General features: G+C 47.3%; 7 non-coding genes across 7 annotated transcripts; all 7 read right to left on the bottom strand.

The window, feature by feature from the left end:
- Positions 1–682: 682 nt before the first annotated feature.
- On the bottom strand, positions 683–754 carry trnad-guc (transfer RNA aspartic acid (anticodon GUC)). The gene has a single exon. It is a non-coding gene; the product is annotated as a tRNA-Asp (tRNA).
- A 1623-nt stretch (positions 755–2377) lies between these two features.
- trnad-guc (transfer RNA aspartic acid (anticodon GUC)) lies at positions 2378–2449 on the bottom strand. The gene has a single exon. It is a non-coding gene; the product is annotated as a tRNA-Asp (tRNA).
- A 1621-nt stretch (positions 2450–4070) lies between these two features.
- Positions 4071–4142, bottom strand: trnad-guc (transfer RNA aspartic acid (anticodon GUC)). Its single transcript has one exon. It is a non-coding gene; the product is annotated as a tRNA-Asp (tRNA).
- Positions 4143–5763: 1621 nt separating this feature from the next.
- On the bottom strand, positions 5764–5835 carry trnad-guc (transfer RNA aspartic acid (anticodon GUC)). The gene has a single exon. It is a non-coding gene; the product is annotated as a tRNA-Asp (tRNA).
- A 1621-nt stretch (positions 5836–7456) lies between these two features.
- Positions 7457–7528, bottom strand: trnad-guc (transfer RNA aspartic acid (anticodon GUC)). Its single transcript has one exon. It is a non-coding gene; the product is annotated as a tRNA-Asp (tRNA).
- Positions 7529–10842: 3314 nt separating this feature from the next.
- Positions 10843–10914, bottom strand: trnad-guc (transfer RNA aspartic acid (anticodon GUC)). Its single transcript has one exon. It is a non-coding gene; the product is annotated as a tRNA-Asp (tRNA).
- Positions 10915–12537: 1623 nt separating this feature from the next.
- trnad-guc (transfer RNA aspartic acid (anticodon GUC)) lies at positions 12538–12609 on the bottom strand. The gene has a single exon. It is a non-coding gene; the product is annotated as a tRNA-Asp (tRNA).
- Between the last annotated feature and the right edge of the window lie 1349 nt (positions 12610–13958).

The following is a 13958-nucleotide window of genomic DNA, read 5'->3' as shown; positions in this document are numbered from 1 at the left end:
TCTGCTTTCTCAACCTTGCCTCTGTGTTGACCTACATGTTAACCCAGCCACTGGGCTTTGTCCTTCTATCGAGAAGAGCAGACAAAAATGCTTCTCAGATGACTTTGACTTTCCACTGTGGGTGTAGTACAGTCTGCCAGCAGCAGGGGATGGTGTTGCATCACCTTAATCGCAGGATCGGGTCCAATCTCTGAGGGGGACTGACCCCTTTTTGATGTGAGGGAGGGTGTAAAAAAACCTCACATTCATTTGTCGCTACCGGTTGCTTAAAGGTTTTCATTTGCACTCCGTTTGCGCGGGAGTTATAAGCCCACTGACGGGACGAAGTAACAAGAAAATCAGAATGGGAAACAGAAATTGCTGGAGAAAGTCAGCATCTGGAGTGGGGGTGAGAGTGGGGGAAGAACGCAGTCAACGTTTCTGGTCCAGTGACCATTCTTCAGGACGGCATTTTTCATTTGTCGTCAAAAAGCAGGAAGTCTCGAATGGGTGCCTGGATAGATGAAAGTGTAAGTTTGCCAGGGAGAGCAGAATTGAGACAATTTTCGGTTTTGTTTGTTGGTCAGATTGTTTACAAGAGCAGACTGCTCGGACATGTGAATGCACACCTTTGGAGCAAACGGGACTTGAATACGGCACTCCGGGGTTGAGAAATGGAGCTGACCCCTCAAAATGCCACTGACTCCCCGGCGGGGAATTGAACCCCGGTCTCCCGCGTGACAGGCGGGGATACTAACCACTATACTACCGAGGATTGGACGGCGTCGCCCTCTGTTTCATTGGTATTAGATAGAATGTTCTTATGTGAAATTTTGATTTGTTGTCAATTTGAATTCTTCTTTAGATCATTCTGCTACCTCTGTGGAGATGATTCAGATATTAGTTATTGTTGTTTTCATGTTTGAATATCTATCTGTAAAGTAATCCGCTGCTGCTGTAAAACAGCCATTTCGTTGTGTCCTACCATCTGTGTTCAACTTCGTCCACTGCTGATCCACGCGCTCTCATTACCTGCCTCCTACAAACTGGTTCACACGCTGGCCTGTAATACAACACAAATCCAACAGCCTGGCTTCAATTCCCACAGCCAAATGGACTCAGCATGAAAGATTCCCCTTTTCAAGCTCATCCCCTCAGGTTCAACTACCACCCATCGATCGCTCCCTCATCAGAGAGCAGTGCTCCTCGAGGACGGTGGTGACTTTACTGTACGCTGCATCAGCTCCACTGTCAACGTCGAAACACTTTGCCAACAATTTCTTGATGTTTATAAAATCATGAGGATGAACAGTTAATCGCAGGGTTACTTCCAACTCACGTCAATCTCTGAGCCATGCATTTAACATCGAAACATAGAAAATAAGTGCAGGGGTAGGCCATTCAGCCCTTCAATTCAGGCAGAATCCGAGGAGCAGGAAAATCAGGATGCTGTCTGACTTGCGTTGCTTTTCCAGCACCACTCTAATCGAGACTCTGATTTCCAGCAACTGCAGTCCTCACTTGTGCCATTCAGCCCTTCAAGACAGCACCACCATTCAATATCATCATGACTGAACGTGGATCTGCATGGGTTTCTCTTCAGAAGGGTCGGTGTGGACTTGTCCGTCTGAATGGCCTGCTTCCACACTGTGGTGATTCTATGATGCCAACAGTGTAGGTTCAGTTCCTGCACGTGCAGCAGACCACAGTGAAGGTTCTGCTTTCTCAACCTTGCCTCTGTGTTGACCTACATGTTAACCCAGCCACTGGGCTTTGTCCTTCTATCGAGAAGAGCAGACAAAAATGCTTCTCAGATGACTTTGACTTTCCACTGTGGGTGTAGTACAGTCTGCCAGCAGCAGGGGATGGTGTTGCATCACCTTAATCGCAGGATCGGGTCCAATCTCTGAGGGGGACTGACCCCTTTTTGATGTGAGGGAGGGTGTAAAAAAACCTCACATTCATTTGTCGCTACCGGTTGCTAAAAGGTTTTCATTTGCACTCCGTTTGCGCGGGAGTTATAAGCCCACTGACGGGACGAAGTAACAAGAAAATCAGAATGGGAAACAGAAATTGCTGGAGAAAGTCAGCATCTGGAGTGGGGGTGAGAGTGGGGGAAGAACGCAGTCAACGTTTCTGGTCCAGTGACCATTCTTCAGGACGGCATTTTTCATTTGTCGTCAAAAAGCAGGAAGTCTCGAATGGGTGCCTGGATAGATGAAAGTGTAAGTTTGCCAGGGAGAGCAGAATTGAGACAATTTTCGGTTTTGTTTGTTGGTCAGATTGTTTACAAGAGCAGACTGCTCAGACATGTGAATGCACACCTTTGGAGCAAACGGGACTTGAATACGGCACTCCGGGGTTGAGAAATGGAGCTGACCCCTCAAAATGCCACCGACTCCCCGGCGGGGAATTGAACCCCGGTCTCCCGCGTGACAGGCGGGGATACTAACCACTATACTACCGAGGATTGGACGGCGTCGCCCTCTGTTTCATTGGTATTAGATAGAATGTTCTTATGTGAAATTTTGATTTGTTGTCAATTTGAATTCTTCTTTAGATCATTCTGCTACCTCTGTGGAGATGATTCAGATATTAGTTATTGTTGTTTTCATGTTTGAATATCTATCTGTAAAGTAATCCGCTGCTGCTGTAAAACAGCCATTTCGTTGTGTCCTACCATCTGTGTACAACTTCGTCCACTGCTGATCCACGCGCTCTCATTACCTGCCTCCTACAAACTGGTTCACACGCTGGCCTGTAATACAACACAAATCCAACAGCCTGGCTTCAATTCCCACAGCCAAATGGACTCAGCATGAAAGATTCCCCTTTTCAAGCTCATCCCCTCAGGTTCAACTACCACCCATCGATCGCTCCCTCATCAGAGAGCAGTGCTCCTGGAGGACGGTGGTGACTTTACTGTACGCTGCATCAGCTCCACTGTCAACGTCGAAACACTTTGCCAACAATTTCTTGATGTTTATAAAATCATGAGGATGAACAGTTAATCGCAGGGTTACTTCCAACTCACGTCAATCTCTGAGCCATGCATTTAACATCGAAACATAGAACATAAGTGCAGGGGTAGGCCATTCAGCCCTTCAATTCAGGCAGAATCCGAGGAGCAGGAAAATCAGGATGCTGTCTGACTTGCGTTGCTTTTCCAGCACCACTCTAATCGAGACTCTGATTTCCAGCAACTGCAGTCCTCACTTGTGCCATTCAGCCCTTCAAGACAGCACCACCATTCAATATCATCATGACTGAACGTGGATCTGCATGGGTTTCTCTTCAGAAGGGTCGGTGTGGACTTGTCCGTCTGAATGGCCTGCTTCCACACTGTGGTGATTCTATGATGCCAACAGTGTAGGTTCAGTTCCTGCACGTGCAGCAGACCACAGTGAAGGTTCTGCTTTCTCAACCTTGCCTCTGTGTTGACCTACATGTTAACCCAGCCACTGGGCTTTGTCCTTCTATCGAGAAGAGCAGACAAAAATGCTTCTCAGATGACTTTGACTTTCCACTGTGGGTGTAGTACAGTCTGCCAGCAGCAGGGGATGGTGTTGCATCACCTTAATCGCAGGATCGGGTCCAATCTCTGAGGGGGACTGACCCCTTTTTGATGTGAGGGAGGGTGTAAAAAAACCTCACATTCATTTGTCGCTACCGGTTGCTTAAAGGTTTTCATTTGCACTCCGTTTGCGCGGGAGTTATAAGCCCACTGACGGGACGAAGTAACAAGAAAATCAGAATGGGAAACAGAAATTGCTGGAGAAAGTCAGCATCTGGAGTGGGGGTGAGAGTGGGGGAAGAACGCAGTCAACGTTTCTTCAGGACGCCATTCTTCAGGACGGCATTTTTCATTTGTCGTCAAAAAGCAGGAAGTCTCGAATGGGTGCCTGGATAGATGAAAGTGTAAGTTTGCCAGGGAGAGCAGAATTGAGACAATTTTCGGTTTTGTTTGTTGGTCAGATTGTTTACAAGAGCAGACTGCTCGGACATGTGAATGCACACCTTTGGAGCAAACGGGACTTGAATACGGCACTCCGGGGTTGTGAAATGGAGCTGACCCCTCAAAATGCCACCGACTCCCCAGCGGGGAATTGAACCCCGGTCTCCCGCGTGACAGGCGGGGATACTAACCACTATACTACCGAGGATTGGACGGCGTCGCCCTCTGTTTCATTGGTATTAGATAGAATGTTCTTATGTGAAATTTTGATTTGTTGTCAATTTGAATTCTTCTTTAGATCATTCTGCTACCTCTGTGGAGATGATTCAGATATTAGTTATTGTTGTTTTCATGTTTGAATATCTATCTGTAAAGTAATCCGCTGCTGCTGTAAAACAGCCATTTCGTTGTGTCCTACCATCTGTGTTCAACTTCGTCCACTGCTGATCCACGCGCTCTCATTACCTGCCTCCTACAAACTGGTTCACACGCTGGCCTGTAATACAACACAAATCCAAAAGCCTGGCTTCAATTCCCACAGCCAAATGGACTCAGCATGAAAGATTCCCCTTTTCAAGCTCATCCCCTCAGGTTCAACTACCACCCATCGATCGCTCCCTCATCAGAGAGCAGTGCTCCTGGAGGACGGTGGTGACTTTACTGTACGCTGCATCAGCTCCACTGTCAACGTCGAAACACTTTGCCAACAATTTCTTGATGTTTATAAAATCATGAGGATGAACAGTTAATCGCAGGGTTACTTCCAACTCACGTCAATCTCTGAGCCATGCATTTAACATCGAAACATAGAACATAAGTGCAGGGGTAGGCCATTCAGCCCTTCAATTCAGGCAGAATCCGAGGAGCAGGAAAATCAGGATGCTGTCTGACTTGCGTTGCTTTTCCAGCACCACTCTAATCGAGACTCTGATTTCCAGCAACTGCAGTCCTCACTTGTGCCATTCAGCCCTTCAAGACAGCACCACCATTCAATATCATCATGACTGAACGTGGATCTGCATGGGTTTCTCTTCAGAAGGGTCGGTGTGGACTTGTCCGTCTGAATGGCCTGCTTCCACACTGTGGTGATTCTATGATGCCAACAGTGTAGGTTCAGTTCCTGCACGTGCAGCAGACCACAGTGAAGGTTCTGCTTTCTCAACCTTGCCTCTGTGTTGACCTACATGTTAACCCAGCCACTGGGCTTTGTCCTTCTATCGAGAAGAGCAGACAAAAATGCTTCTCAGATGACTTTGACTTTCCACTGTGGGTGTAGTACAGTCTGCCAGCAGCAGGGGATGGTGTTGCATCACCTTAATCGCAGGATCGGGTCCAATCTCTGAGGGGGACTGACCCCTTTTTGATGTGAGGGAGGGTGTAAAAAAACCTCACATTCATTTGTCGCTACCGGTTGCTTAAAGGTTTTCATTTGCACTCCGTTTGCGCGGGAGTTATAAGCCCACTGACGGGACGAAGTAACAAGAAAATCAGAATGGGAAACAGAAATTGCTGGAGAAAGTCAGCATCTGGAGTGGGGGTGAGAGTGGGGGAAGAACGCAGTCAACGTTTCTTCAGGACGCCATTCTTCAGGACGGCATTTTTCATTTGTCGTCAAAAAGCAGGAAGTCTCGAATGGGTGCCTGGATAGATGAAAGTGTAAGTTTGCCAGGGAGAGCAGAATTGAGACAATTTTCGGTTTTGTTTGTTGGTCAGATTGTTTACAAGAGCAGACTGCTCGGACATGTGAATGCACACCTTTGGAGCAAACGGGACTTGAATACGGCACTCCGGGGTTGTGAAATGGAGCTGACCCCTCAAAATGCCACCGACTCCCCAGCGGGGAATTGAACCCCGGTCTCCCGCGTGACAGGCGGGGATACTAACCACTATACTACCGAGGATTGGACGGCGTCGCCCTCTGTTTCATTGGTATTAGATAGAATGTTCTTATGTGAAATTTTGATTTGTTGTCAATTTGAATTCTTCTTTAGATCATTCTGCTACCTCTGTGGAGATGATTCAGATATTAGTTATTGTTGTTTTCATGTTTGAATATCTATCTGTAAAGTAATCCGCTGCTGCTGTAAAACAGCCATTTCGTTGTGTCCTACCATCTGTGTTCAACTTCGTCCACTGCTGATCCACGCGCTCTCATTACCTGCCTCCTACAAACTGGTTCACACGCTGGCCTGTAATACAACACAAATCCAACAGCCTGGCTTCAATTCCCACAGCCAAATGGACTCAGCATGAAAGATTCCCCTTTTCAAGCTCATCCCCTCAGGTTCAACTACCACCCATCGATCGCTCCCTCATCAGAGAGCAGTGCTCCTGGAGGACGGTGGTGACTTTACTGTATGCTGCATCAGCTCCACTGTCAACGTCGAAACACTTTGCCAACAATTTCTTGATGTTTATAAAATCATGAGGATGAACAGTTAATCGCAGGGTTACTTCCAACTCACGTCAATCTCTGAGCCATGCATTTAACATCGAAACATAGAAAATAAGTGCAGGGGTAGGCCATTCAGCCCTTCAATTCAGGCAGAATCCGAGGAGCAGGAAAATCAGGATGCTGTCTGACTTGCGTTGCTTTTCCAGCACCACTCTAATCGAGACTCTGATTTCCAGCAACTGCAGTCCTCACTTGTGCCATTCAGCCCTTCAAGACAGCACCACCATTCAATATCATCATGACTGAACGTGGATCTGCATGGGTTTCTCTTCAGAAGGGTCGGTGTGGACTTGTCCGTCTGAATGGCCTGCTTCCACACTGTGGTGATTCTATGATGCCAACAGTGTAGGTTCAGTTCCTGCACGTGCAGCAGACCACAGTGAAGGTTCTGCTTTCTCAACCTTGCCTCTGTGTTGACCTACATGTTAACCCAGCCACTGGGCTTTGTCCTTCTATCGAGAAGAGCAGACAAAAATGCTTCTCAGATGACTTTGACTTTCCACTGTGGGTGTAGTACAGTCTGCCAGCAGCAGGGGATGGTGTTGCATCATCTTAATCGCAGGATCGGGTCCAATCTCTGAGGGGGACTGACCCCTTTTTGATGTGAGGGAGGGTGTAAAAAAACCTCACATTCATTTGTCGCTACCGGTTGCTTAAAGGTTTTCATTTGCACTCCGTTTGCGCGGGAGTTATAAGCCCACTGACGGGACGAAGTAACAAGAAAATCAGAATGGGAAACAGAAATTGCTGGAGAAAGTCAGCATCTGGAGTGGGGGTGAGAGTGGGGGAAGAACGCAGTCAACGTTTCTTCAGGACGCCATTCTTCAGGACGGCATTTTTCATTTGTCGTCAAAAAGCAGGAAGTCTCGAATGGGTGCCTGGATAGATGAAAGTGTAAGTTTGCCAGGGAGAGCAGAATTGAGACAATTTTCGGTTTTGTTTGTTGGTCAGATTGTTTACAAGAGCAGACTGCTCGGACATGTGAATGCACACCTTTGGAGCAAACGGGACTTGAATACGGCACTCCGGGGTTGTGAAATGGAGCTGACCCCTCAAAATGCCACCGACTCCCCGGCGGGGAATTGAACCCCGGTCTCCCGCGTGACAGGCGGGGATACTAACCACTATACTACCGAGGATTGGACGGCTTCGCCCTCTGTTTCATTGGTATTAGATAGAATGTTCTTATGTGAAATTTTGATTTGTTGTCAATTTGAATTCTTCTTTAGATCATTCTGCTACCTCTGTGGAGATGATTCAGATATTAGTTATTGTTGTTTTCATGTTTGAATATCTATCTGTAAAGTAATCCGCTGCTGCTGTAAAACAGCCATTTCGTTGTGTCCTACCATCTGTGTTCAACTTCGTCCACTGCTGATCCACGCGCTCTCATTACCTGCCTCCGACAAACTGGTTCACACGCTGGCCTGTAATACAACACAAATCCAACAGCCTGGCTTCAATTCCCACAGCCAAATGGACTCAGCATGAAAGATTCCCCTTTTCAAGCTCATCCCCTCAGGTTCAACTACCACCCATCGATCGCTCCCTCATCAGAGAGCAGTGCTCCTGGAGGACGGTGGTGACTTTACTGTACGCTGCATCAGCTCCACTGTCAACGTCGAAACACTTTGCCAACAATTTCTTGATGTTTATAAAATCATGAGGATGAACAGTTAATCGCAGGGTTACTTCCAACTCACGTCAATCTCTGAGCCATGCATTTAACATCGAAACATAGAAAATAAGTGCAGGGGTAGGCCATTCAGCCCTTCAATTCAGGCAGAATCCGAGGAGCAGGAAAATCAGGATGCTGTCTGACTTGCGTTGCTTTTCCAGCACCACTCTAATCGAGACTCTGATTTCCAGCAACTGCAGTCCTCACTTGTGCCATTCAGCCCTTCAAGACAGCACCACCATTCAATATCATCATGACTGAACGTGGATCTGCATGGGTTTCTCTTCAGAAGGGTCGGTGTGGACTTGTCCGTCTGAATGGCCTGCTTCCACACTGTGGTGATTCTATGATGCCAACAGTGTAGGTTCAGTTCCTGCACGTGCAGCAGACCACAGTGAAGGTTCTGCTTTCTCAACCTTGCCTCTGTGTTGACCTACATGTTAACCCAGCCACTGGGCTTTGTCCTTCTATCGAGAAGAGCAGACAAAAATGCTTCTCAGATGACTTTGACTTTCCACTGTGGGTGTAGTACAGTCTGCCAGCAGCAGGGGATGGTGTTGCATCACCTTAATCGCAGGATCGGGTCCAATCTCTGAGGGGGACTGACCCCTTTTTGATGTGAGGGAGGGTGTAAAAAAACCTCACATTCATTTGTCGCTACCGGTTGCTTAAAGGTTTTCATTTGCACTCCGTTTGCGCGGGAGTTATAAGCCCACTGACGGGACGAAGTAACAAGAAAATCAGAATGGGAAACAGAAATTGCTGGAGAAAGTCAGCATCTGGAGTGGGGGTGAGAGTGGGGGAAGAACGCAGTCAACGTTTCTTCAGGACGCCATTCTTCAGGACGGCATTTTTCATTTGTCGTCAAAAAGCAGGAAGTCTCGAATGGGTGCCTGGATAGATGAAAGTGTAAGTTTGCCAGGGAGAGCAGAATTGAGACAATTTTCGGTTTTGTTTGTTGGTCAGATTGTTTACAAGAGCAGACTGCTCGGACATGTGAATGCACACCTTTGGAGCAAACGGGACTTGAATACGGCACTCCGGGGTTGAGAAATGGAGCTGACCCCTCAAAATGCCACCGACTCCCCGGCGGGGAATTGAACCCCTGTCTCCCGCGTGACAGGCGGGGATACTAACCACTATACTACCGAGGATTGGACGGCTTCGCCCTCTGTTTCATTGGTATTAGATAGAATGTTCTTATGTGAAATTTTGATTTGTTGTCAATTTGAATTCTTCTTTAGATCATTCTGCTACCTCTGTGGAGATGATTCAGATATTAGTTATTGTTGTTTTCATGTTTGAATATCTATCTGTAAAGTAATCCGCTGCTGCTGTAAAACAGCCATTTCGTTGTGTCCTACCATCTGTGTTCAACTTCGTCCACTGCTGATCCACGCGCTCTCATTACCTGCCTCCTACAAACTGGTTCACACGCTGGCCTGTAATACAACACAAATCCAACAGCCTGGCTTCAATTCCCACAGCCAAATGGACTCAGCATGAAAGATTCCCCTTTTCAAGCTCATCCCCTCAGGTTCAACTACCACCCATCGATCGCTCCCTCATCAGAGAGCAGTGCTCCTGGAGGACGGTGGTGACTTTACTGTACGCTGCATCAGCTCCACTGTCAACGTCGAAACACTTTGCCAACAATTTCTTGATGTTTATAAAATCATGAGGATGAACAGTTAATCGCAGGGTTACTTCCAACTCACGTCAATCTCTGAGCCATGCATTTAACATCGAAACATAGAAAATAAGTGCAGGGGTAGGCCATTCAGCCCTTCAATTCAGGCAGAATCCGAGGAGCAGGAAAATCAGGATGCTGTCTGACTTGCGTTGCTTTTCCAGCACCACTCTAATCGAGACTCTGATTTCCAGCAACTGCAGTCCTCACTTGTGCCATTCAGCCCTTCAAGACAGCACCACCATTCAATATCATCATGACTGAACGTGGATCTGCATGGGTTTCTCTTCAGAAGGGTCGGTGTGGATTTGTCCGTCTGAATGGCCTGCTTCCACACTGTGGTGATTCTATGATGCCAACAGTGTAGGTTCAGTTCCTGCACGTGCAGCAGACCACAGTGAAGGTTCTGCTTTCTCAACCTTGCCTCTGTGTTGACCTACATGTTAACCCAGCCACTGGGCTTTGTCCTTCTATCGAGAAGAGCAGACAAAAATGCTTCTCAGATGACTTTGACTTTCCACTGTGGGTGTAGTACAGTCTGCCAGCAGCAGGGGATGGTGTTGCATCACCTTAATCGCAGGATCGGGTCCAATCTCTGAGGGGGACTGACCCCTTTTTGATGTGAGGGAGGGTGTAAAAAAACCTCACATTCATTTGTCGCTACCGGTTGCTTAAAGGTTTTCATTTGCACTCCGTTTGCGCGGGAGTTATAAGCCCACTGACGGGACGAAGTAACAAGAAAATCAGAATGGGAAACAGAAATTGCTGGAGAAAGTCAGCATCTGGAGTGGGGGTGAGAGTGGGGGAAGAACGCAGTCAACGTTTCTTCAGGACGCCATTCTTCAGGACGGCATTTTTCATTTGTCGTCAAAAAGCAGGAAGTCTCGAATGGGTGCCTGGATAGATGAAAGTGTAAGTTTGCCAGGGAGAGCAGAATTGAGACAATTTTCGGTTTTGTTTGTTGGTCAGATTGTTTACAAGAGCAGACTGCTCGGACATGTGAATGCACACCTTTGGAGCAAACGGGACTTGAATACGGCACTCCGGGGTTGAGAAATGGAGCTGACCCCTCAAAATGCCACCGACTCCCCGGCGGGGAATTGAACCCCGGTCTCCCGCGTGACAGGCGGGGATACTAACCACTATACTACCGAGGATTGGACGGCGTCGCCCTCTGTTTCATTGCTATTAGATAGAATGTTCTTATGTGAAATTTTGATTTGTTGTCAATTTGAATTCTTCTTTAGATCATTCTGCTACCTCTGTGGAGATGATTCAGATATTAGTTATTGTTGTTTTCATGTTTGAATATCTATCTGTAAAGTAATCCGCTGCTGCTGTAAAACAGCCATTTCGTTGTGTCCTACCATCTGTGTTCAACTTCGTCCACTGCTGATCCACGCGCTCTCATTACCTGCCTCCTACAAACTGGTTCACACGCTGGCCTGTAATACAACACAAATCCAACAGCCTGGCTTCAATTCCCACAGCCAAATGGACTCAGCATGAAAGATTCCCCTTTTCAAGCTCATCCCCTCAGGTTCAACTACCACCCATCGATCGCTCCCTCATCAGAGAGCAGTGCTCCTGGAGGACGGTGGTGACTTTACTGTATGCTGCATCAGCTCCACTGTCAACGTCGAAACACTTTGCCAACAATTTCTTGATGTTTATAAAATCATGAGGATGAACAGTTAATCGCAGGGTTACTTCCAACTCACGTCAATCTCTGAGCCATGCATTTAACATCGAAACATAGAAAATAAGTGCAGGGGTAGGCCATTCAGCCCTTCAATTCAGGCAGAATCCGAGGAGCAGGAAAATCAGGATGCTGTCTGACTTGCGTTGCTTTTCCAGCACCACTCTAATCGAGACTCTGATTTCCAGCAACTGCAGTCCTCACTTGTGCCATTCAGCCCTTCAAGACAGCACCACCATTCAATATCATCATGACTGAACGTGGATCTGCATGGGTTTCTCTTCAGAAGGGTCGGTGTGGACTTGTCCGTCTGAATGGCCTGCTTCCACACTGTGGTGATTCTATGATGCCAACAGTGTAGGTTCAGTTCCTGCACGTGCAGCAGACCACAGTGAAGGTTCTGCTTTCTCAACCTTGCCTCTGTGTTGACCTACATGTTAACCCAGCCACTGGGCTTTGTCCTTCTATCGACAAGAGCAGACAAAAATGCTTCTCAGATGACTTTGACTTTCCACTGTGGGTGTAGTACAGTCTGCCAGCAGCAGGGGATGGTGTTGCATCACCTTAATCGCAGGATCGGGTCCAATCTCTGAGGGGGACTGACCCCTTTTTGATGTGAGGGAGGGTGTAAAAAAACCTCACATTCATTTGTCGCTACCGGTTGCTTAAAGGTTTTCATTTGCACTCCGTTTGCGCGGGAGTTATAAGCCCACTGACGGGACGAAGTAACAAGAAAATCAGAATGGGAAACAGAAATTGCTGGAGAAAGTCAGCATCTGGAGTGGGGGTGAGAGTGGGGGAAGAACGCAGTCAACGTTTCTGGTCCAGTGACCATTCTTCAGGACGGCATTTTTCATTTGTCGTCAAAAAGCAGGAAGTCTCGAATGGGTGCCTGGATAGATGAAAGTGTAAGTTTGCCAGGGAGAGCAGAATTGAGACAATTTTCGGTTTTGTTTGTTGGTCAGATTGTTTACAAGAGCAGACTGCTCGGACATGTGAATGCACACCTTTGGAGCAAACGGGACTTGAATACGGCACTCCGGGGTTGAGAAATGGAGCTGACCCCTCAAAATGCCACCGACTCCCCGGCGGGGAATTGAACCCCGGTCTCCCGCGTGACAGGCGGGGATACTAACCACTATACTACCGAGGATTGGACGGCGTCGCCCTCTGTTTCATTGGTATTAGAAAGAATGTTCTTATGTGAAATTTTGATTTGTTGTCAATTTGAATTCTTCTTTAGATCATTCTGCTACCTCTGTGGAGATGATTCAGATATTAGTTATTGTTGTTTTCATGTTTGAATATCTATCTGTAAAGTAATCCGCTGCTGCTGTAAAACAGCCATTTCGTTGTGTCCTACCATCTGTGTTCAACTTCGTCCACTGCTGATCCACGCGCTCTCATTACCTGCCTCCTACAAACTGGTTCACACGCTGGCCTGTAATACAACACAAATCCAACAGCCTGGCTTCAATTCCCACAGCCAAATGGACTCAGCATGAAAGATTCCCCTTTTCAAGCTCATCCCCTCAGGTTCAACTACCACCCATCGATCGCTCCCTCATCAGAGAGCAGTGCTCCTGGAGGACGGTGGTGACTTTACTGTACGCTGCATCAGCTCCACTGTCAACGTCGAAACACTTTGCCAACAATTTCTTGATGTTTATAAAATCATGAGGATGAACAGTTAATCGCAGGGTTACTTCCAACTCACGTCAATCTCTGAGCCATGCATTTAACATCGAAACATAGAAAATAAGTGCAGGGGTAGGCCATTCAGCCCTTCAATTCAGGCAGAATCCGAGGAGCAGGAAAATCAGGATGCTGTCTGACTTGCGTTGCTTTTCCAGCACCACTCTAATCGAGACTCTGATTTCCAGCAACTGCAGTCCTCACTTGTGCCATTCAGCCCTTCAAGACAGCACCACCATTCAATATCATCATGACTGAACGTGGATCTGCATGGGTTTCTCTTCAGAAGGGTCGGTGTGGACTTGTCCGTCTGAATGGCCTGCTTCCACACTGTGGTGATTCTATGATGCCAACAGTGTAGGTTCAGTTCCTGCACGTGCAGCAGACCACAGTGAAGGTTCTGCTTTCTCAACCTTGCCTCTGTGTTGACCTACATGTTAACCCAGCCACTGGGCTTTGTCCTTCTATCGACAAGAGCAGACAAAAATGCTTCTCAGATGACTTTGACTTTCCACTGTGGGTGTAGTACAGTCTGCCAGCAGCAGGGGATGGTGTTGCATCACCTTAATCGCAGGATCGGGTCCAATCTCTGAGGGGGACTGACCCCTTTTTGATGTGAGGGAGGGTGTAAAAAAACCTCACATTCATTTGTCGCTACCGGTTGCTTAAAGGTTTTCATTTGCACTCCGTTTGCGCGGGAGTTATAAGCCCACTGACGGGACGAAGTAACAAGAAAATCAGAATGGGAAACAGAAATTGCTGGAGAAAGTCAGCATCTGGAGTGGGGGTGAGAGTGGGGGAAGAACG

Source organism: Chiloscyllium plagiosum, unplaced genomic scaffold, assembly GCF_037043375.1.
Source record: "Chiloscyllium plagiosum isolate Xiang-an unplaced genomic scaffold, Cpla_swu_hap1 HiC_scaffold_35, whole genome shotgun sequence".
Taxonomy (NCBI): Eukaryota; Metazoa; Chordata; class Chondrichthyes; order Orectolobiformes; family Hemiscylliidae; genus Chiloscyllium; species Chiloscyllium plagiosum.
This window is presented reverse-complemented; position numbering and strand designations above follow the sequence as displayed.